The sequence below is a fragment of the Peromyscus maniculatus genome, chromosome 7, assembly GCF_049852395.1.
Source record: "Peromyscus maniculatus bairdii isolate BWxNUB_F1_BW_parent chromosome 7, HU_Pman_BW_mat_3.1, whole genome shotgun sequence".
Classification (NCBI taxonomy): Eukaryota; Metazoa; Chordata; class Mammalia; order Rodentia; family Cricetidae; genus Peromyscus; species Peromyscus maniculatus.
In genome coordinates this window covers 113,383,083-113,403,193 of record NC_134858.1, presented here as the reverse complement: position 1 = coordinate 113,403,193, position 20,111 = coordinate 113,383,083, and the positions used below count along the sequence as shown (strand labels likewise).

The window sequence follows — 20,111 nt, the reverse complement described above, 5'->3', positions numbered from 1 at the left end:
TCTGAAACTGTAAGCAAGCCACCCCAGTTAAGTGTTTTCCTTATACGAGTTGTCCTGGTCCTGGTGTCCCAAACGAAGACAGACTGTGACAGTGTACATAGGACCTATGCAAGTGTGAACTAGACAAAATTCCAGCATGGAGCAGAGAGATGAACATGAAGTCCCACCCAAACTGATGAGCTATGGGCAACTCAAAGTTGCTGGGAAAGGGAAAATCAATTTTCTTTAAGGGTGTGGCCTCTCATAGGTCAACCACGCCCCAGTAGAAGCCTGTGTACCTAGAGTATATGGACAGCATAAACTGTCCTTAAAAAATGAGGATACAAAGTTGGGTGGACAGAGAAGGAAGATGGACCAGGAAGAATTGAAGGAAGTAAATATGATCAACATACACTGTATGAAATTCTCAAAAAATTAATGAAAAACATAATCCAACTAAGGAAACACACACACACACACACACACACACACACACACACACACACACACACACACACACACACACACACTGGAGAGGAAGGGCTCAATCAAAATAGACAGAGGCAAAGTTCTAAATATATAAATCCATTGATATATTAAAATAATAGCTTCTGCTTGCCTCGGCAGCACAAATACTAAAATAATAGCTCATTGCAACAAAATGGGGTTAATCTGTAACAAGGAAAATCTATGAGCATGTGTTTAACTGCTTAAGAAATAAAATGATGGAATCTGCTTATAAGCTGTCATAAAAAAGGAATGTGATAAAATCCAATATTTATTCCCAGATTGTTTCTCAAGAGGTCTGATGAAAAATATATATCCCAGGGCAGCTCAAGATATACAGACGAGCATGCTTTCCACTTAGGATGGCTGAAAACGGCCTCCCGTGGTGCCTTACGGCTGTAACTGATGCCATCCTTGGAGGTTAGAATCAGAACAAAATTGTAAGTTACACTGATGTGACTTACTTCTCAGGAAGGACAGGGCATTGACTTTATACCTCCAGGAACTAGTAAGAGATCTGGTCAAGTATTTAAACACAAACAAATCCATCAGAAGTTTCTTGCATCACAAATTAGAAGGTTTGCCAAAACACCAAGATGCTGTACCTGGTGCAGCAATCTATTAGTCAGCTTAGCAGATGCATTACAATTTCCAGAAAAGAAAATATGGAAACTCTTCAGCATTGAAATGCTTATGAGTAAAATCATATAGCATCTATAACCACTTTACTTTTAAATTCATTTTTTACTTTGATCTTTAATTATATGTGTTTGTTTTTTAATTATATATGTCTGTTGGGGTATGAGTATATGAATGCAGTTTCTCATTGAGGCCAGAAGAGGGTGCCAGACACCCTGAAACTGGTGTCACATGTAGGTGCTGGAAACAAGAGCAGGAAGCACTCTTAGCTGCTGAGCCATTTCTCAACCTGATCTTTATCTTGTTTAATAATACAAAAATGTGGAGGAAGGGGCAGAAGGGTTGGACACACGTATTACTCATTGAAGGGATGGGATAGGCTCCAGAGACTTCATTTCTATCTTGTTTATGCTTGAAAATTTCCATAAATTCAGATAAATTTTCATAGTGGTAAAAAAAAGAAAAAGAAAACCACTTATCATTCAAGACTAATGTTCTATCCCAGAACCCATGTAGAAAGCTGTAGTGATTATAGATGCTCACCATGGAGTGAGCATCTTCAATGTCAGGACACCTACAAGGGGATAGAGAGATGGGAGATGGAGACAAGAGAATCTTCTGGAAGCTCCCAGACCAGCTAGCCAAGAATATGCAATACAGCAGAATCAACAGTAAGATTGTGCCCCAACAAGGTAGAAGGTGAGAACCAACTCCCAAAAAGTTGTCCTCTGATGTCTACACGTGCTATGGCACATGCATGTCTTCCCCACCTCATGAGCACACTCTCTGTCTTTCTTTTTCCCATGCACGTGAACACACACACACACACACACACACACACACACACAAGCACACACACATGCACACACATGTACATTTTAAAACTTCTAATACAAAGTTTGTGAACTTAAATATTTTTGCAAAACTAATCAGAAACATATACTGACAACAGATGGGGACAATAACTTAGTAGAAAATGGCACCAATATTTACCAGGATAAATTCTGGGGCCATACTAGTCACAGCAACATGGACTTTGGGAAATAATCAATAGCATTTAATCCCTTGGAAAGACCATGGGACTCAGTGTATCAGGTTAGGTCCTTGTCTCACCCCGGCTTTTGCTCCCAGACCCTTAGTCAGTATTTTTCTACTTTTATCCTCTGATTTATGCACGGTTACATTCTGAAGCTCTTGATGTGAGCAAAGGTCGGTTTTCATCGTGGGCTGGGTCTCAGATCCTTAAGCTGGGATGAGGGTGGTACACTACACCAGCTCTCCGCTGGCATCTCTAAGGGGAAGCTTGTACTGTGTAGGCCTGATTACACTTGAAAATTTCCTCTACTGATGCGAAGTTCAGATGCCAGGAAAGGTGTCAAAAACTCACAGGAATAAGACAGGAAGATGGGATGAGATTTTCCAAAGGCTTTACCCGCTGTCAGCAGGCTCAGCTTTCTGCTCTTTCCAGTGTAGCCACTGATAGCTCTAGCAGTCATAGCTTGAGAAGCGCTTGGATGAAGATGGGAACAGAAGGGGGATGTGGTCACCTTGCAACTATACACAGACTTCTGAAAACACACGTGGATTTCCATATAGGAAACGGTTGCAGAGGTGCATTCCGGGACTTGTTGAACTAGCTGCTTCTTTGATAGGGATAGAAACTGGGGAGAGAGGGTGGGGTGGGGGAGATATTCTGGAGCTGGAGAGAGGGCTCTGGGTAAAGTGCTTCCCATGCAAATGTGAGAACCCGAGTTCAGATCCCCAGCACCCATGGTGGGGTGCACCTGTAACCCAGGGCTGGCTGGAGGTGGAGATGGGTGGGTCTCAGGGGATCACTGGCCAGCAAGTCTAGTTGAAATGGTGAGCTTCAGGTACAGTGAGAAATAACTCAGAAAATGAGGCAGAGTAATAGAGGAAAGCACCTTCAGTTAACCTCTGGCCTCTACAGGAGCACAGTGTACACACACACACACACACACACACACACACACACACACACACACACAATCTGTTTTAAAAAGGAAATTCTCATAAGTGTATTTAGTCTCTGTTTAAGTAGTATAGAAAACAAAACACTGGTTATGGAAGAAAAGTACAGCAATCTATACATGTGCACTATACTAACATGTATATATTTAATATGTGTACTAATATGCATGCACTATCATGTGTGTACCAATAGACATGTACTAACACAGATGTACTAAGATACATATATATGTATATATACTAACATGCATGTACTAAGATATGTGTACTAACTCATTCATACAACATGTGTACCAGCAAGCATGTACTAACAACACACATGGACTAACATGTGTACTAACACATGTATACTAATACAGTAACACACATCCATTAGGAAAACTATGTTTTGCTTTTTGAGGTAAAAGCTCATGTAACACAAACTGGCCTTGAACTCCTAACTCTAACCCTCTGGCTCCAGAGAGCTAGGGCGACAAACCTGTACTCTCATACTTGGTTGATCTAACGTTGGCCAGTGGCCACACGTGAATTTTATGACCTTTGTTGTGCTTGGCTCTCTGTACTATCATGACTGTATGATGCTTTTGATCTATAGAAAGAAAATATCAAGAATTGGCCATCTCAAGGTCAGTTTTGGGTGGGAGGAATGGATCAGTGGGTAAGAGCACCTGCTCTCTGTAAGCTTGTGGTCCTGAGTTTGAATGTTCAGTGCCCATGTCAAAAGTCTCCCATAGCTATACATGCCTGCAACTCCAAGGGCACAGAGCGAGACAGATCCAGAGAGCCTGGAGACTGGCCAGTCTAGTCCAAATGGCGAGCTTTTGCCTCATGAGATACCCTGTTACAAAGCATTAAGGTGGAGAATTATAGAAGACAAACACTCAGTTCCCTCTCTGGACTCCACATGGTTGTATCTGTCTATACACTCACATGCACACACACACACACACACACACACACACACACACACACACACACACACAAACCATCTTTTCTGATCAACCCCTAGTGACATTCACTTTCCTGATCCACACTTCCCTAGCACCTACCCCCATTACATTACTAAAAGCAATCATAGCTCAGCTGTTCATTAAAGTCTCTCCTGTTAGCATTTGAGTTTACTTAGGGACTAGATCCAGCCTCATTTGAACATGCAGTAGGCACCATAGTTACACAGGTTGAACAAAAGGTGATTGGAGCACTGCACTTGATCACCCCCGATGGCCATATTGAGCCAAGGCTGAATATTACAAATCAAAGCTTGCTGCACATCAACCAGTTCATCAGAGGTCCTCCTACAGAACACAAGCAGGAAAGTTAGAGCAAAGCAAGAAATCTGCATCTCCTGAGAGGCATCTCAGACCTGTCTGGAGCAGGGATCCATGGATGGAAGGTAAAAAGAAGAGGTGGAGGTCTTGGGGTATTTCTCTCCTGAGACCTGGTCAGACTAGGAGAGGTTCTCTAAGGAGAGGTCAGGGGATGAGGAGCTCCGTGGCCACTCTGAGGACAGCCTGTTGTGACTGTCACTTCTCACCAGTAGATGCTAGTAGGCTGAAGAAAATAGTTCAGGGGGTTCAATGTCACCATGGCCAGAAAGGAAGTTCCCTTTCTTATGCAGTTTCCCAAGGTCCCTACCCTAAGGTGGAGGAACAGGCCAAGTCCTAGAAAGTCTCTGAGCTCCTACCTTTGAGTGCTAATTTCCCCTGAGGCCAAGAAAAAAGAAAATAAAATCCCCCATGATGTAAATTGTTTTTATCTCAGGTCTCAAATTATTCCATAAGGTAAAATTCCAAATACAATATCCTGTGACCATTGTGAAGAATGAGGTAATCTTCAAGTGATGTGGTAACCAGGGCACACCAGAGACACACAGAGAAGAAGCAACGGGAAGAACTCGGAGATTGAATTTAGCAAAGGCAGGCTAGAAGTCTGGCTATAGCAGTGGTCTTCAACCCTCCTAATGCTGAGACTCTTTAATACACTTCCTTTTGTTGTAGTGACTCCAACCATAAAATTATTTCATTGTGACTTCATAACTGTAATTTTGCCACTGCTAATGTTAATATCTGTGTTTTCCAATGGTCTTACATGACCCCTGTGAAAGGGCCATTCAACCTTCAAGGGAGTTGCGACCCACAGGTTGAGAACCAATAGTCTACAGTGTTCAGGGAGGTCAAAGCTCACCTTTAAAATGTCAACAAGGACCTAGAGACATCATATAGGTAAAAAAGTATCAATAAGAAATCCAAAAACACGAGGGACATAAAATAAGGATGCCGAGGAAAACTTTGACATAATTAATTGGCTAGAAGAGCACATTGGTGAACTTCAAGAGAGGTTAGAAGTGCCCCACAGTGAAGCATGGAAGGACAAAATTAGGCTGCAGAGATCACTCAGTCAGCAAAGCGCTCCCCCAGATAAAAAATGTTTGACACAGTGGTACAATTTGTACCAGCTCTGGGTAGGTAGAGACTGGCAGATCCTGTGATCTCCTGGACAACCAGCCTAACCTAACAGGTTGAGTTCCAGGGCAGTGAGAAACCATGTCTCAATAAACAATGTGGACAATATCTGAGCGGATATATTTGAGGTTGTCCTCTGACACCACATCCATGTTCCCACATGTGCATGTGTACCCCCCCCACATTCCCCACACAAATGTGCATATATATGGATATACAAAACTCTTTTTAAAAGTCACACTTGGGGCTGGCTGGGCAGCTTGTCTGGTAAAGGCACTTGTCATCAAGCCTGAAGACACTAGCTCGATTTAGAACCAAGGTGCTAGAAGGAGAGAATTGATGCCTGCAAGTTGTCCTCTGACTTCTACATATGCACTGTGGCACATGCGTACCAACTCATATACTAAATAAAGACAAAAATATAAAAAGGACAAAATTATGAAACATACATAGTAGATCATAGGAAAAAACAATACATGAAGAATCCAATAGGCATTTAATTGGGGTGCCAGAGAAAGAGACAAGGAGACAGAGGCCATAGCTAAGCACATGCTTTCTGAACTTATACAAAATATCACTCTATAAACTCAAAAGGCCAAGTTATGGTACATTCAACAAAACTCATATTTAGAACACTGTAGTTAAGTAGCAGACTTAAAAAAAAAATAGCTTGAAAATGTTAACAGAAACCAAAGGGAAAAGTCATTTCATCATGAAAAAATGACACTTAAATTGGTAACATTTAAACATATACCAAAAAGCTGGGGGAAAAGTCTGTGGAAGGCGATGCATCATCAAAGTACTGAAAGGAAATCACTCACTGGAGCTCTGTATGTGGGGAAAATAAATATTTTTTAAAAGTCACAATATGCTATCAAGTGAGCCAATAAGACATTCCTAAGTACAGTCTTCAAGAAGGAAAATGATTCCAGATGGATTTTCCAAGATTCAGCGAGCAAAAAAGATATGTACACAAAAATGTTGACAGTAAATTTATGTAAAAAACTCAAACTGGAATAACCCAAATGCTCACAAACAATAGAATGGACAAACAAATTGAGTGTGTGTTCATATGCTCTTGAGTGAAAATATGCAGCATGTTATTCCATGATATGGGGGTTTTTAAGGACATCACTGGAATGATAACTTGTGCTCAAATCCTCAACAACTCCAGAGGCTGAGGCAGAAGAATCATTTGAAGTTTACCAGTTTGAAGCCAGCCTGGGCAAGATAGTGAGATTTGGACTTAGTTCTGAACACAAACAAATGGCTAGAATAAACTGGACTGAAAACAAAAACTGGAACTCAAGAAATACATGTTACAGCTTCTACTTAAAGAAAAACCAAAGGATGGAAAGGAAATGATGCTCTTCAGGGACATCTGACTACAGAGGGAAACTGAGAAGAAAATCAGTCAATGGAGGGAAGGAAGGCAGGGAGGGTGTCTAGGTTTCTGACCATGCTCTTCGCTTTAATGTACGTACTCACTTTACAATGTTGTAAGTTTACATTTGAGGCATCCCATTGTCTCTCACTCTTCGTGGACAGTTGTTCTAAGAACACCCCATACGTAAATCTGCAGATCCTTAAGATCCTTATATAAAATGGGTGATCCTTATGGCAAACACTCAAACCAAAGATCAGCCAATAAATATTCTAGCAGCCAGGCCTGGTGATCTGAGTTCCATCCTACAACCCACACAGTGGGAGGAGAGAACTGATGCTCACAAGTTATCTTTTGACTTTCACAGGTGCACCGTGGTACTAACACACACACACACACACACACACACACACACACACACACACACACACACACACTATCCTCTTCTGATCCTCCAAACAGCTTTCTATTTGAATGAACTACCAAACAACACAGTGAGTTCCTTTCACACTTTGCAAGTCTCCCTAAATTGTGATTTTCTTCTGTGTCTCTCACTTTTCAAGACAGAACTTCACACTGTAGCCTAGGCTATCCTTGAACTCACTATGTAGCCCAGGCTGACTTCAGATTCACAACAATCCTCCTGACTTGCAGTCATCAGTGTCAAGGGTGTGCACCACCACACACAGTTTCCATTAACACTCTACCAACTGCCTCACAGGCAGGCATGCTTGCTGTGTGCAGTACTTGTGGTTTTGCATGCATTGGCCATTTGCATCCTCACAGCTTGGAAGCAGGAACTTCATGACCAGGGTACCACATCTGTGGGCATTCCTTCTGTTGGTATTAGGATCCCTCCATAAAAGATAAGAGTCTGTTTTACAGTTTCTGTCTTTCTACACAGGCCACAAATGAGTTATGAATTCATCTTTATTATATACCATTAGCATTTTCTGTACAAACCACAGCTTAAGTACAATTACTAAATGTCTTTATAAGGACACTATACGGATGGTCATAGAGACATTCACCAACTTCCTATTTGAAGTTCATGTGAGTAACACTTTGAGTAACCATAGAAGAAAATACACAGAAAATCATTGATTGACTTCTTGAACTAGTCAATCTTTGGCATCACAAAGCTACAAAGACCCCATTCCAGCTTCTGGTACTTTTTCAGAGGTCTGCTTTGGAAAGTAACAAACCTGACAACTAGACGCACACAGAGGAGAAACAAGTGGAGTGATTTATTCCAAGGAGTCGTGCCAGAGGGTGGAAATAAGATTAAGACTTTGTTGTCATGTGGCAACAGGGAACTAAGAGCCAACTACAGGCAGGCATTTGGCATCCTTGAAACATGCTAAAACTGAGTTTTAGCCTACCCACAGAGACAGGTGTGCCATGCTAATTATGGACTGCATCTTTTCATTACCTACATCCCAGCCTTTCTTTCATGGCCCCCTTATGTTTCTCTTTTGCTTGGATTTTAACTTATATAATCTTCCCTGTTACAGGATCGTCACCCTCTTTCTTTCTGGGACAGTTTTCATCTGCTGGTTTTTGTCAGATCAGCAATACAAAAAGGGCACAAAGTTGAATTATTTCGTGGTTATTTCTTAGTAAAAAGAAAGTCACTTGTGATGATTATCATTGAAATGAAGGTTAGAGTTTCATACTGACTGGAACTGGCTTCTAAGTTGAGTGAATTCTCCACCTGGAAGGGCATCAGAGAGATCCCCATACCCTCGAGGTTCTCCAGAAATAGACAGGCAGAAGAGCTGGGATTCAATAGAGGGCATTGAATGTCCCAGCTCATCTATGCCAAGCTCATGAAATACATGTAGCTCCAATTCCTAGGACCAGGTGGCTCTCACCCAAGAGCTCATGGGAATTCAAGGGTGAAATTAGGGAGCTCTAGGCCAAGATGCTAGATGCAACATTCCTAACAGCCACAGCCAGCAAACAGGCAGATGGTGGATGTCATTCTGCTTATTCGAAGGGGTCAAAAGGGATCAAACAAACTTTAGAAGAGCAAGCCTCTCTTCTGCTTGTCCAGCCTCATTAGACTCTAAAGCAAAAATAACTTCCTGGGGGAAACACACTCTGGTGTCTGGGAGGGAGGAGAGCATGAATCATGGGTTTATTATTGGGCTATGGAGCATCTGAATCAAACGCCCGGTGCTGGGATGGAGCCAAGACTGTAAGTGCTAACCTGAGCTGGGATGTGGGGAAGTGCTGTAGATACCACCATGTGGATGAGACAGACATCAGTTAGCATACACAATCAGGAAAAGGGATGGCTATTGCAAGTCATCTTCGAGAAGCCCACATGCATATTTTGGGGTGTGCCTTCTTTTCTCTCAAGTCACCTCTCTTTCTCTTAACTCTTGTGCTTAGATACTATGTTAAAATGTTTTTGATATTCCTCATCTTGCCCTCAAAAGAAGAAGCTGTTCATGAGCTATAAAGTATCAGGCTGCCTGAGAAAAGTCAGTGGTTTACACTGAGGGTAGCAAGCCTGGCCTGCATTAGTACTAGGTAATGTTGGAGAGATATTCGAATTCAGACACTTCTGGAAGCTTGTTATATTAGTCCATGCATTTTGCATGCATATGTGTGTGTGTGTCCATGAGCCTGTGGGTACATGGATGTTAGCGGATAGCCTCATCTGTCATTCCCCAGCATTCTGGCTGCCTTGTTTACTGAGTTCTGGAACTCACTAACTCAGCTAAAGTTATGGGGTTGAATCCATATCCTCATGCCTGCAAAGCATGTATTTTTCCAACTGAGCCATCTCCTCAGCCTAAAAAGCATCTTTACTGAATTTTAAATGAGTGACAGTGGTTGTACAATGGAGAGGGACTACAAGGTGAATAAAACCAATTCTGTTCATAATGAGCTCATGTTACAGTCTACATGACCTGACTCCAGGGATCACTGACAGGCTCTGACAGAGGCTCATTCATGGTTTGCATTAGGACCTGAGTTCGTCTATGCCTAGCATGATGGTTTGAAAGAAAATGGCCCCCATAGGAAGTGGCACTATTAGGAGATATGGCTTTGTTGAAGTCGGTGTGGCTTTGTTGGAAGAAGTGTGTCACTGTGGGAGTGGGCTTTGAGGTCTCCTATGCTCAAGCTACACCCAGTGTGGAACACAGTTTACTTCCTGTTGTCTGTGGATCAAGATGTAAAACCTTCAGTTCCTTTTCCAACATCATGTCTGCCAGCATGGCACCATGTCCTGCCATGATGATAATGCACTAAACCTCTGAAACTGTAAGCTATCCTGAATTAAATGTTTTCCTTTATAAGAGTTGCTGTGGTCATGGTATCTCTTCACAGCAATTGAAACCCTAAGACAGAAGTTGGTACCAAGGACTTGGGTATTGCTGGGATAGACCTGACCTTGCTTTAGACCATGCTTTTGTTTGTAGAAATATGAACTTTGGGAGTTGGGTTAGGAAAGCAGTGGAATTCTTTAAGAACCATTTAATGGGCCATCCTAGTAGAAACATGAAGCACAGTGATACTTATGGTTATTTGAACTGTGGGGACTCACTCAAGAGGTTTCAGAAAAGAAGAATTTTATTATGTTGCCTAGAAATCATTCTTGTGATATTTTGGTGAAGAATGTGACTAATTTTTGTCCTTGTCCAAAAAGTCTGCCTGAGGCTAAAGTGGAGAGATTTGGATTAATTCCACTGGCAAAGGAAATCCCAAAACAGCTTACTATTGACTCTGTCATATGGTTATTAGTGTTAAGTCTAATGAAGAATTATAATAAAAAAGAGCAAACTGAGAAATTACAAAATGTACAATTTGAGGAGAAGAGGAGCATCAGGAAGTAGAATGGAGCTAAGTTCTGTGTTCAAGGATATAAACATATTAAGAAAAAGAATAAAGGGAGTAGTGACAAGATCCCACCCAGCTAAGTTTCCAATTTGTGAAAAGGAATTAAAGAAAAGCTTAGAGCCAGGTATGGTAGAACACACCTTTAATCCCTGCACTCCAGAGGCAAAGGCTGGTGGATCTCTGAGTTTGAGGCCAGTCTATCTACAGATCAAGTTCCAGAACAACCAAGTTTAGGCAGTGAAGGAAACATCAAAAACAGAACGCTGGTGAAGACATAATTGAACGAAGGGGGTGGGGGTTTCTAGTCCCAGGAAGCAACAGAACTTGGCAGTTTCAGTCATGTGATTCTGGATTTAGAGTCAGGGATACAAGAAAGGAGTTATGGAACTTTCCTCCACAACTAAGAAAAGCCACTGATGTTAAGGTTCATGTCAGGGGTGTCCCTGAATGGAGGCCTAGAGAGGCCATTTAGTGAAGCTGTGAAGGAGAAGCCTGGATTGTCTTGGAGACCCCAAGATGTTGTAGATGCCAGAGTCATGGGTTATCTGCCATGGAGAGCTGCTAACAGGGAGTGGAACCAGCCAAAGAAAGAGAAGTGTGCTGCAGTCAACAAAGCTGAAAGGAGTTGGAGATCTGAAGAGTGTTTTGACATCAGACATGGAGATGCAAAGTTTGGAGTTTGTCTAGCTGGGTTTTTGTCTTGTTTTGGTCCAGTATTTCTTCACTATGCTCCCTTCCCTACATTTTGGAATGGTAATGTATGCCCTATGCCATTATATATTGGAAGTATGCGATCTGCTTTTTTATTTTGATTTTGCAGGGGATTACAGTTAAGAGATTTTATGAATCTCAGATAAGACTTTGAACTTAAGACTTTTAAATAAGTTTGAGACTGTGATAGACTATGGGAGCTTTTGAAGTTGGACTGAATGCATTTTTGCACTGTAGTATGGCTATAAGCCTTTGGAGGCCTGGGTGTGAAATGTGGTAGTTTGAAACAAAATGGCCCCCATAGGGAGTGGCACTATTAGGAGGTGTGGCTTTGTTGGAGGAAGTGTGTCACTGTTTTGGGCTTTGAGGGCTCTGCTCAAACTACTCCCAGTATGGAACACAGTTCTCTTCCTGTTGCCTGTGAATCAAGATGTAGAATCCTCAGCTCTTCTCCAGCACCATGTCTGCCTGCATGCCACCATGTCTCACCATGATGATAATGGACTAAACCTCTGAATCAGCCCAAATTAAATACTTTCCTTTATAAGAGTTGTGTGGAAATGGAGTCTCTTCATAGCAATAGAAATCCTAACTAAGACACCTACACAGTAAGTAGTGATTGATATTGGAGCGTGTGATCTTGGGTATGTAATAACATACCCTAGAGACACTGTGAGCAACAGAATTAATGTGCCACCCTCAATGAGCCTGGATCTGAAGTAAGTACAGACTGTCTTATTAAATTTGATGACAGAAGCAATACCAACAACTAAGTACCAAACCCCAATTGTACTGATTTGCTGGTTGGAGATGACTATAGTGGATTTTGAAGAAAGACAGATGTTATACAACCCTTTTCTTAAATAAAAGCAAAACATGGTGGTCACTTATTGCTGACTGACAGCTTTTTTACTATGATGCAAGTATACACATCAGTTGACAGTTGTATGAAAAGAATGTGACTAGTCCCCTCCCCTCTCCTCCCTCCCCTCTTCTCCTTCTTCCTTTTCTTCCTCCTTCCCTTCCTTTTTTTGTTTTCTCCTTCTCTCTCTCTCTTTCCTGATCCTCTCCCTTCCCTGTCTTTCCTCCCCCTCCCCTCTTTTTTTCTTTTTAGCATTGCCCTGCATGACTCATAGCACATCCTCAATGGATACGTGCTGGATAAATTTCCTTCTTTCTTCCTCCACCACTTCCCTTAAAGAAAACTAGATCTACAGCTGAGCCTCCTCCAGAAGGAATACAAATGGAATGGAATTGAGCCCTGGTCTCTCGGGCTACACATTTGAAACCTTGGGAGCCGAGGATTGCATGTGGATGTCTTGAACCAAGGATGATGCCTAAGAAGTCAGTATAAAATGTCACCAGATAAAATTTGAAGGAAGATGTTTGCATCCATGTCTACAAGTGAACAGACATCTTGCCTAGCACAGTGTCATCCCTAAATACCCCTTGATGTCAAAGGTTACACACATATATTCTCATATTCTCCTAGTGAGAATGTAACAAAACAAGTACAGAAAATCGTCATGAACACGGATCATGATTATTCAGCTTCTAGGAATTTTATACAGAGTGAGTCTTGAAGATGGCAACTAAATTTGTGATTACAAAAAGTTAACACAGAGGCTGGAGAGATGGCTCAGTTGTTAAGAGTGTATACTTCCTTTGCAGAGGGCCTGAGTGCTGTTCCCATCACCCACAGACAGCTCATAACTTCCTGTAGCCCCCGTTCCAGGGGTTTCCAATGCTTCAGGCCTCCTTAGTGCCTGCACTCACATACAGACAAATACCTGTGCATTTAATTTCTTTTAAACTAGAAGATTGAAAATTAAAATTATCCAATAAGTCAGTCTTAAGGGGTTGGTCATGCAAATTATAGAATTATCAAATGATAGGATGCTTTTCAACTATTCAAAAATTCACAGAAAAGTATAGAACAATATTCATAATTGCATTTGAAGGGTTTTTGTCAAAAACAAAATGTGCTGCATATTTTATGGATTGACGATTAGGGGAGTACGCCTCCTCTTAAAGGTGTGGGTGCTGTAGAAAACAGGCAAAGGGCATCTTCGGGTAAGCAATGTTCTTTTCTTCATTTTTCCTTCCTTTAGCACTTTGGAAATAGAAATATTAAGATGGGCATGAGTTTTTAAATCCACTGTGTTTATGGCTGGAGGGCTAGCTTGATGAGTAAAACATCTCGCTGGGTAAATAGAAGGGCCAGAGCTACCACAAATGTAGGAGCCTCCTAGAGTCCCAGTGCTCAGGAGTTGGAGACAGAGACTCGTTGAGCAAGGTGGCTGTCTAGATTAGCCAAATCAGCAATTTCTAGCTTCACATGAGAGACCCTGCCTCGGGGTTTAATGTGAACAGTGATCAAGGAAGACATTCACACCCAACATCAACATATGCCCCCCTACACACATTTGCACATGAATTCACCAATACACATGCTCACATACACTACACACAGAACAACAACAGCAAAGGACCAATCCATAGTCCAGCATTATCTTGGAAAATAAAAGGAAAGGAAGCCACAACCTGAATTCCCTGGTTGCTGAGTCTAACAAAGGGCTTGGCGGGCGAAGTCAGATGATGAAGTGGGCAGAAATGAAAAGGAGTTAGTGCGCCAAAGGCCTTCTGATGAGCCGTTCCCTGTTAACGTTCACTTGTGAGTCTTTAACAAACTGAAGTCCTTCCAATAAACACTCAGGAATTAGAAAGTGGATGTTGAGATCCTCCGCGTCTGTGCCAACCGTAGAATTCATGCCTTTTATTTGCCATCAAAGGGCGAGAACACGCTCTTTGTTCCTCTGCAGCCACACAGGCAACACCTTTTACATTTGCAGTCAACCTATTTATAATCACAGGTCTCTGGGGACAGCTCACCTTCTTTTCATCCTTGTGGAACAAAGGGGGTTCCTGAGAGTACTGTTTTAAGAGTGGCAAAGTGTGCTGTTCCTGCAGAGGCCCCTGACCAATGCAGGAAATTAGTCAGTGTGCCCACAATGAACCCCTCAGAACAGCCCCATGAACATTCTAGGGAGTATAAAATTAGGGAGCTCATTTTCTTACCACTATATTCACCAATTTGCTGTCTTTCAACTAGAGTTATCCCCAACATCAGCTGCAGAAGGGAGTCTAAATTAAATTGCTATTCATGGGGCACCACTTGAGGTACACTCAGGCCTGAGCAGGCCTTAGCAATAAGCTCAGTATCTATAGAATGTGAATGTTTGCATTTCCAAATTCCCAAAAGGAGAATCTGGGGTGGAAGAGACTGAGATGCCTGATTCTCCCCACCGAGGTGCCTCCCTGCTGTGTGAGGCTGTGAGGGTGGAGGCCAAGTTGTAATGGAGACCTCGGGATGAGGGTGGGCTTGGAGGTCTCACATGCCCAATGTGGTACACAGTTCACTTCCTGCTGCCTGTGGATCAAGATGTAGAATTCTCAGCTCCTTCTCCAGCATCATGTCCACCTGCATGACACCCGCCATGATGATAATGGACTAAACCTCTGAACTGTAAGTCAGCCCCAGTTAAATGTTTTCCTTTATAAGAGTTGCTATGGTCATGGTGTCTCTTCACAGCAATTGAAACCCTAAGACAAAGTCTTTTATCCCAATGCCAAGTTGAACTCAAGAATTCACAATGTTAGGTAAGCCCTCTACCACTATGAGATATTCCTCAGCCCCAAATTCCTCATTTTGAAGGGCTCCTGTGTCACATACAACTTTGCCTAAATAGATTTGTTTGGCTCTTTTCTTGTTAGTCTGTCTTTTGCTATAGAGCTGTGGTTCTCAATCTTCCTAAACGCTATAACCCTTTAATACAGTTCCTCATGCTGTGGTTGTTACTTCATAACTAATTTTGCTACTGTCATGAATAGTAATGTAAATATCTAATATGTGGGATATCTGATATGCAACCCCCGTGAAAGGGTCATTTGACTCCTCCAGGGGTTGTGACCCACAGATTGAGACCCACTGCTGTGGAGACTTCAATGAATATATATATATATATATATATATATATATATATATATATATATATCCATACATGTTCATTCTTCAAGTTCATTACACCACTCCCATTCCAACTATCTTCCTAGCCATTCTGACGCGGCCTTCACAGGGAGTTCTGATTCTTCTATTCAATCCCCAACATTCTTCAAGATTGTGAAGGAAGTTTTATGTCAACTTTACAGGCTAGAGTCATCAAATAGAAGGGAGCCTCAACTGAGAAAAAGGGCTTCATAAAGTATGGTATAGGCAAACCAATGGCACATTTTCTTAATTAGTGACTGAGGTGGGAAGGCCTAGCCCATTGTGGGTAGTACCACCCTGGATTGGTGGTCCTGGGTTCTATAAGAAAGCAAGGTGAGCGAACCCATGGGGAGCAAGCCAGTAAGCAGCTCCCTTCCATGACCCCTGTGTCATCTCCTGCCTCCAGGTTCCTGCTCTATTTGAATTCCAGCTCTGGCTTTCCTCAGTGGACTGTTGATTCAGGATATGTAAGCCAAATAAATCCTTTCCTCCTCAAGCTGTTTTTGGTCACGGTGTTTCATCACATCAATAGTGATCCTACCTAAAACAAAGACAGAGGTTTAAGTCTCTTTTTTCTAATCCAAAGTTCCCCTGAAAGCTTCCAATCACCCCTAAGACAGCAGGTGTCATCTACGTTGACTTTTCTAGCCAAAACCTCTTATATATCAGCTGTCTTACTTAAACGGATGGTATTCTCACATTTTAGGTAGCCAACACTATGAGATTCATATATTTATATATTATGTTACATATTGTTATATTACATATATTATTATTATGTTATAAATTACATATTTATATACTTATATCTAATACTAAAGAGATTTCATGTTCAAATTTTCCCTTACTTTACCTCAATAAAGAGCATAAGCCACTCAATTGCCATGTCAACACTAAGAGAGTCAACCATGACACTGTCTTCTCCTTTATCTCTCATAGGCAAGTGATCCTTCAGCCCTGCAGAGTTGATGTAATATAGATCAGGATATCATAACATTTTACCTAGCTTCCTTACTGTGACATTGGTTGTCAACTTGACAGGATATAGAATCATCCGGAGGACAAGCAGATTCTGGGCATGCTCTGAGGGATTATCTAGGTTAGCTGAAATAGCAAGCCCCACCTTGACTGTGAGGGACACCATATCATGGGCTGGGCTTCGGGACTGAACATAAAGGAGAAAGTGAGCTGAGTAAGAGCCTCCATTGCTCTTGATTTCTCAGCTAGGAACACAATTAGATCAGCTGCCGTGTATGCCTGCCACCACGACTCCTCTACCATGATGGACTGTAGACTCAACTGTGAGTCCAGGAAATCTTTCCTCCCTTAATGTTGGTTTGGCCAGGGTATTTTTTACAGTATGAAACAAATAACTGGTGCATTTACCATCAACTTGTGCTTAGATGTGGTATTCCTTCCTTCCTTCTTACATCCATTCTTGCTCCCTTTTAATTCATTGCCCTAAATAAAAGTTATTCAGAATGTTTTCCATTTTTAAAAAGATTTTTATAGGTGTTTTGCTTGCATGTATGCATGTGCACCACATGCATGCCTGGTACCCAGAGAGGCAAAAAGAGGATGTAGGATCCCCTGGAACTGGAGTTGCAGTTAGGAGCCACCATGTGGTTGCGGAGAACTATACCCAGGTCCTTTGCAGAAGTGCTCTTAACCACTGAGTTGTCTCTCGGTCCCAATACTGTCTAATTTTAAAGCTCTCTCCCTTTCTAAAGATCAATTCTGAAACCATTAGAATGATCTCTAAGTCATGGTGTGGTCTGCCCACAGCTTCAACTTTTCATCTCATTTCCTGTTCATCTTCACGTTTTCATCCTGCTCAGTCAGCCTCAGTGAACTGCTTTCAGCTTTTGAAATTGAACAAGGACTTTCTTTTCTTAGAAAATCTGCACATATTGTTCTTTGCACCTGGGAGAAGCGTGTGTCTCTCTGCTGTGAATTCTCAAAGTCTTACATCCTTTTCTGTATCAGATGGAAGTGCATTCGGCTGTGCACACAGCTTGCCCAACAGAGATGGTTCCAAGGACACTTCATGTCACTTGCATCCTGTCACAGAGTCTGAAAACGGGTATTTTCAGAATTGTCACAACATTTCAAAGTTATTACCCAAGCGCAAGACTTTCTCCTTTCTTTTTTGACACTACGGACATGTTGGTGTTTCAATCTAAGGTCATTGCCTTATGTTCACAAGGTGGCTGCCAGAGATCTGTGTCTCTGGTTCTATTAGCACTGCACTCAAATGAGAAAGGAAGGGAGAATTTTCATCTCATGTTTATCATCTTTACAGAGACTCAAAGCCTTCATTGAATTGCCCTACATAGAATTGGCCAGATAGCTGACATAGAGACTAAAAAGGAAGCTATTTGGTGGTACTAGGGATGACAGGAATAGAACAAGAATGTAATAGCTCTTGCTCTTACAACCAACAAGCATCTTGATGTTCTTCTGTGTACTCAGTATAATAGTAACCACAGAGTCAAATAGGTAAGGCTGGAAAGATGGCTCAGTGGTTAAAGTGCTCGCCACATAAGTATGAGGACCTAAGTTCAAATCTCCAGCATCCACATAAAATCCAGGTACAGTGGTGAATACCAATAATTCCAGCATTACAGGGGGTGAGGGGTGGGGTAGGGGTAGGGGGCTGGTGGAGCTCAGAGGCTCACTGGCCAGCTAGTGTAGCAGAAACAGTGAACTCTGGGTTCAATGACAGACACTATCTCAAACAATGACATGTAGAAGCAATTAAAGAGGACATCCCATTGCCAGTCTCTGTCCTATTCTTGCTATTGCATGGTGAGTACACATGCATACATGTATGTACATGAGCACACATCACACAGAGGTAAATATACCTATTCTGTGGTTGTCTTGTCTGCACATTTATAAACCCTCTGGCTGTGGGAAATATTTCACTGCTCATCTCCTAGAACAAGCACAGCGAAGAGCCTATCTGGGTCAGTCAAGTCAACTGACTGAGAGACTGACTGAACGAATATGAAGCAGAACAAAGAGAAAGCGAGTGTAAATGCAACAGAAACCTCAGAAACAAAACTGGAAGTGATCGCCATTTCTCTTATCTCAGGGCTGAGCTTTCTATTCCATGTAAATGAAAAATGAGTTTTTCCTCAATGCTCAATTCCTTGCATGGTGCATGCAACTGTGTTAATTTCTCAGTCACTCTGGGCGAGCAGGCATGTTGTTATTATTGAAATTTAGGAAAGAATTCATTTTTAAAAACATAAAGATATGACCCTTGTTAATGAAGTGCATGGTTCAGAAGTGTATTGTCTACTTACATAAATGTGAGCCAATTCTTTGGGAGGTCATTCAAATATGATTGGAGAAAAGGAAAGGAGAGAACAGCTAGGAAGTTATATAAAGAATACTCAGAACTTTCTGTCTAAATTTTCCATTGCTGAGCACATCACTCCAACAGATAGTTTGTCATTCAGGTCGGATGAGGAGGGAGAAAGAAAATGCCAAATGCCTGGTACACAGTGTGCATCTGGGCTGTTCTGTCCCTGAATCTAGTCCAAGAGGAAGTTGAGTTTACACCTATTTCTATCATGTCCTAAATATGCATCTGTGAGTAACTCGAGTGTTCTTTGACTCAAAATGGCACAATAGTCTTAAACTACCTCCAGTTATACATACAGTCAATGCGCAGTTTTAAAACTTAAACCAGAGGTCGAATAGTATTGAATACAGTCACCTCTAACCAACTTGTGAATACAGTCAACTATAACCACCTGTGAATACAACCAACCACAATCAACATATGAAGACAGCCAACTATAACCAACCTGTGAATACAGTCAACTACAATCAACCTGTGAATACAATCAACAGCCAACCTATGAATAGTCAACTATAACCAACCTAACAAAACATCTGGAGACAGATCAGATCTCTGAAAGTAGCTACTCCTGTAGATACAAAATCTTTTCTTAGTTTTGGATGGACACTCTACTTGGCCATGTCGAAACACACAGGGTGCTAGCATACAAATATCACTCTTATTTGTTATTTTTTTAAACCATTTAAATATCTCCATAGGCAAGAGTAAAACTTCAAGTTTTAAATATGTTTTCATTTGCAATAAAACTCCTTAAAAAAACAGAAATGATTTTCAGATTGGCAAAGGGAGTCCCCTCTGATGTAAACAGATGGCTGAGAAAGATCACCCACATGCTGAACACAGATCTTGAAGAGGCATTTCTAAGAATGAAGTAGCACTTCTCAGCCTGGGCCACTTCCCACAGGATCCTTATTTAACCCACAAAAAGCATGTGGCTTATGCCTCTGGCCAAGAGAAGCTCAGCAGCCCCTGTCCCACTTGCCTAACAGCCATACAGTCATCCTGACTACCATCCAACTCTTCCCTCATGCTCCAAAAGAACGTGAGCAAGCCATTCCCAATAAGCCAGTGTTTGCGATCAGTCCTTAACTAATATCCTCCCATAGAAACGGTCTGCTAAGCCCCAGCTGAGCATATTAAGCATTTGAGTTAATGTGTGACACACAT

At 41.8% G+C, this 20,111-nt stretch overlaps 1 protein-coding gene across 2 annotated transcripts in view; it reads right to left on the bottom strand.

Annotated features, from left to right (window-relative positions):
- The window catches only part of Gadl1 (glutamate decarboxylase like 1), a 175,793-nt gene that overhangs the window by 89,290 nt on the left and 66,392 nt on the right, over window positions 1–20,111 (bottom strand). The window lies entirely within an intron of this gene.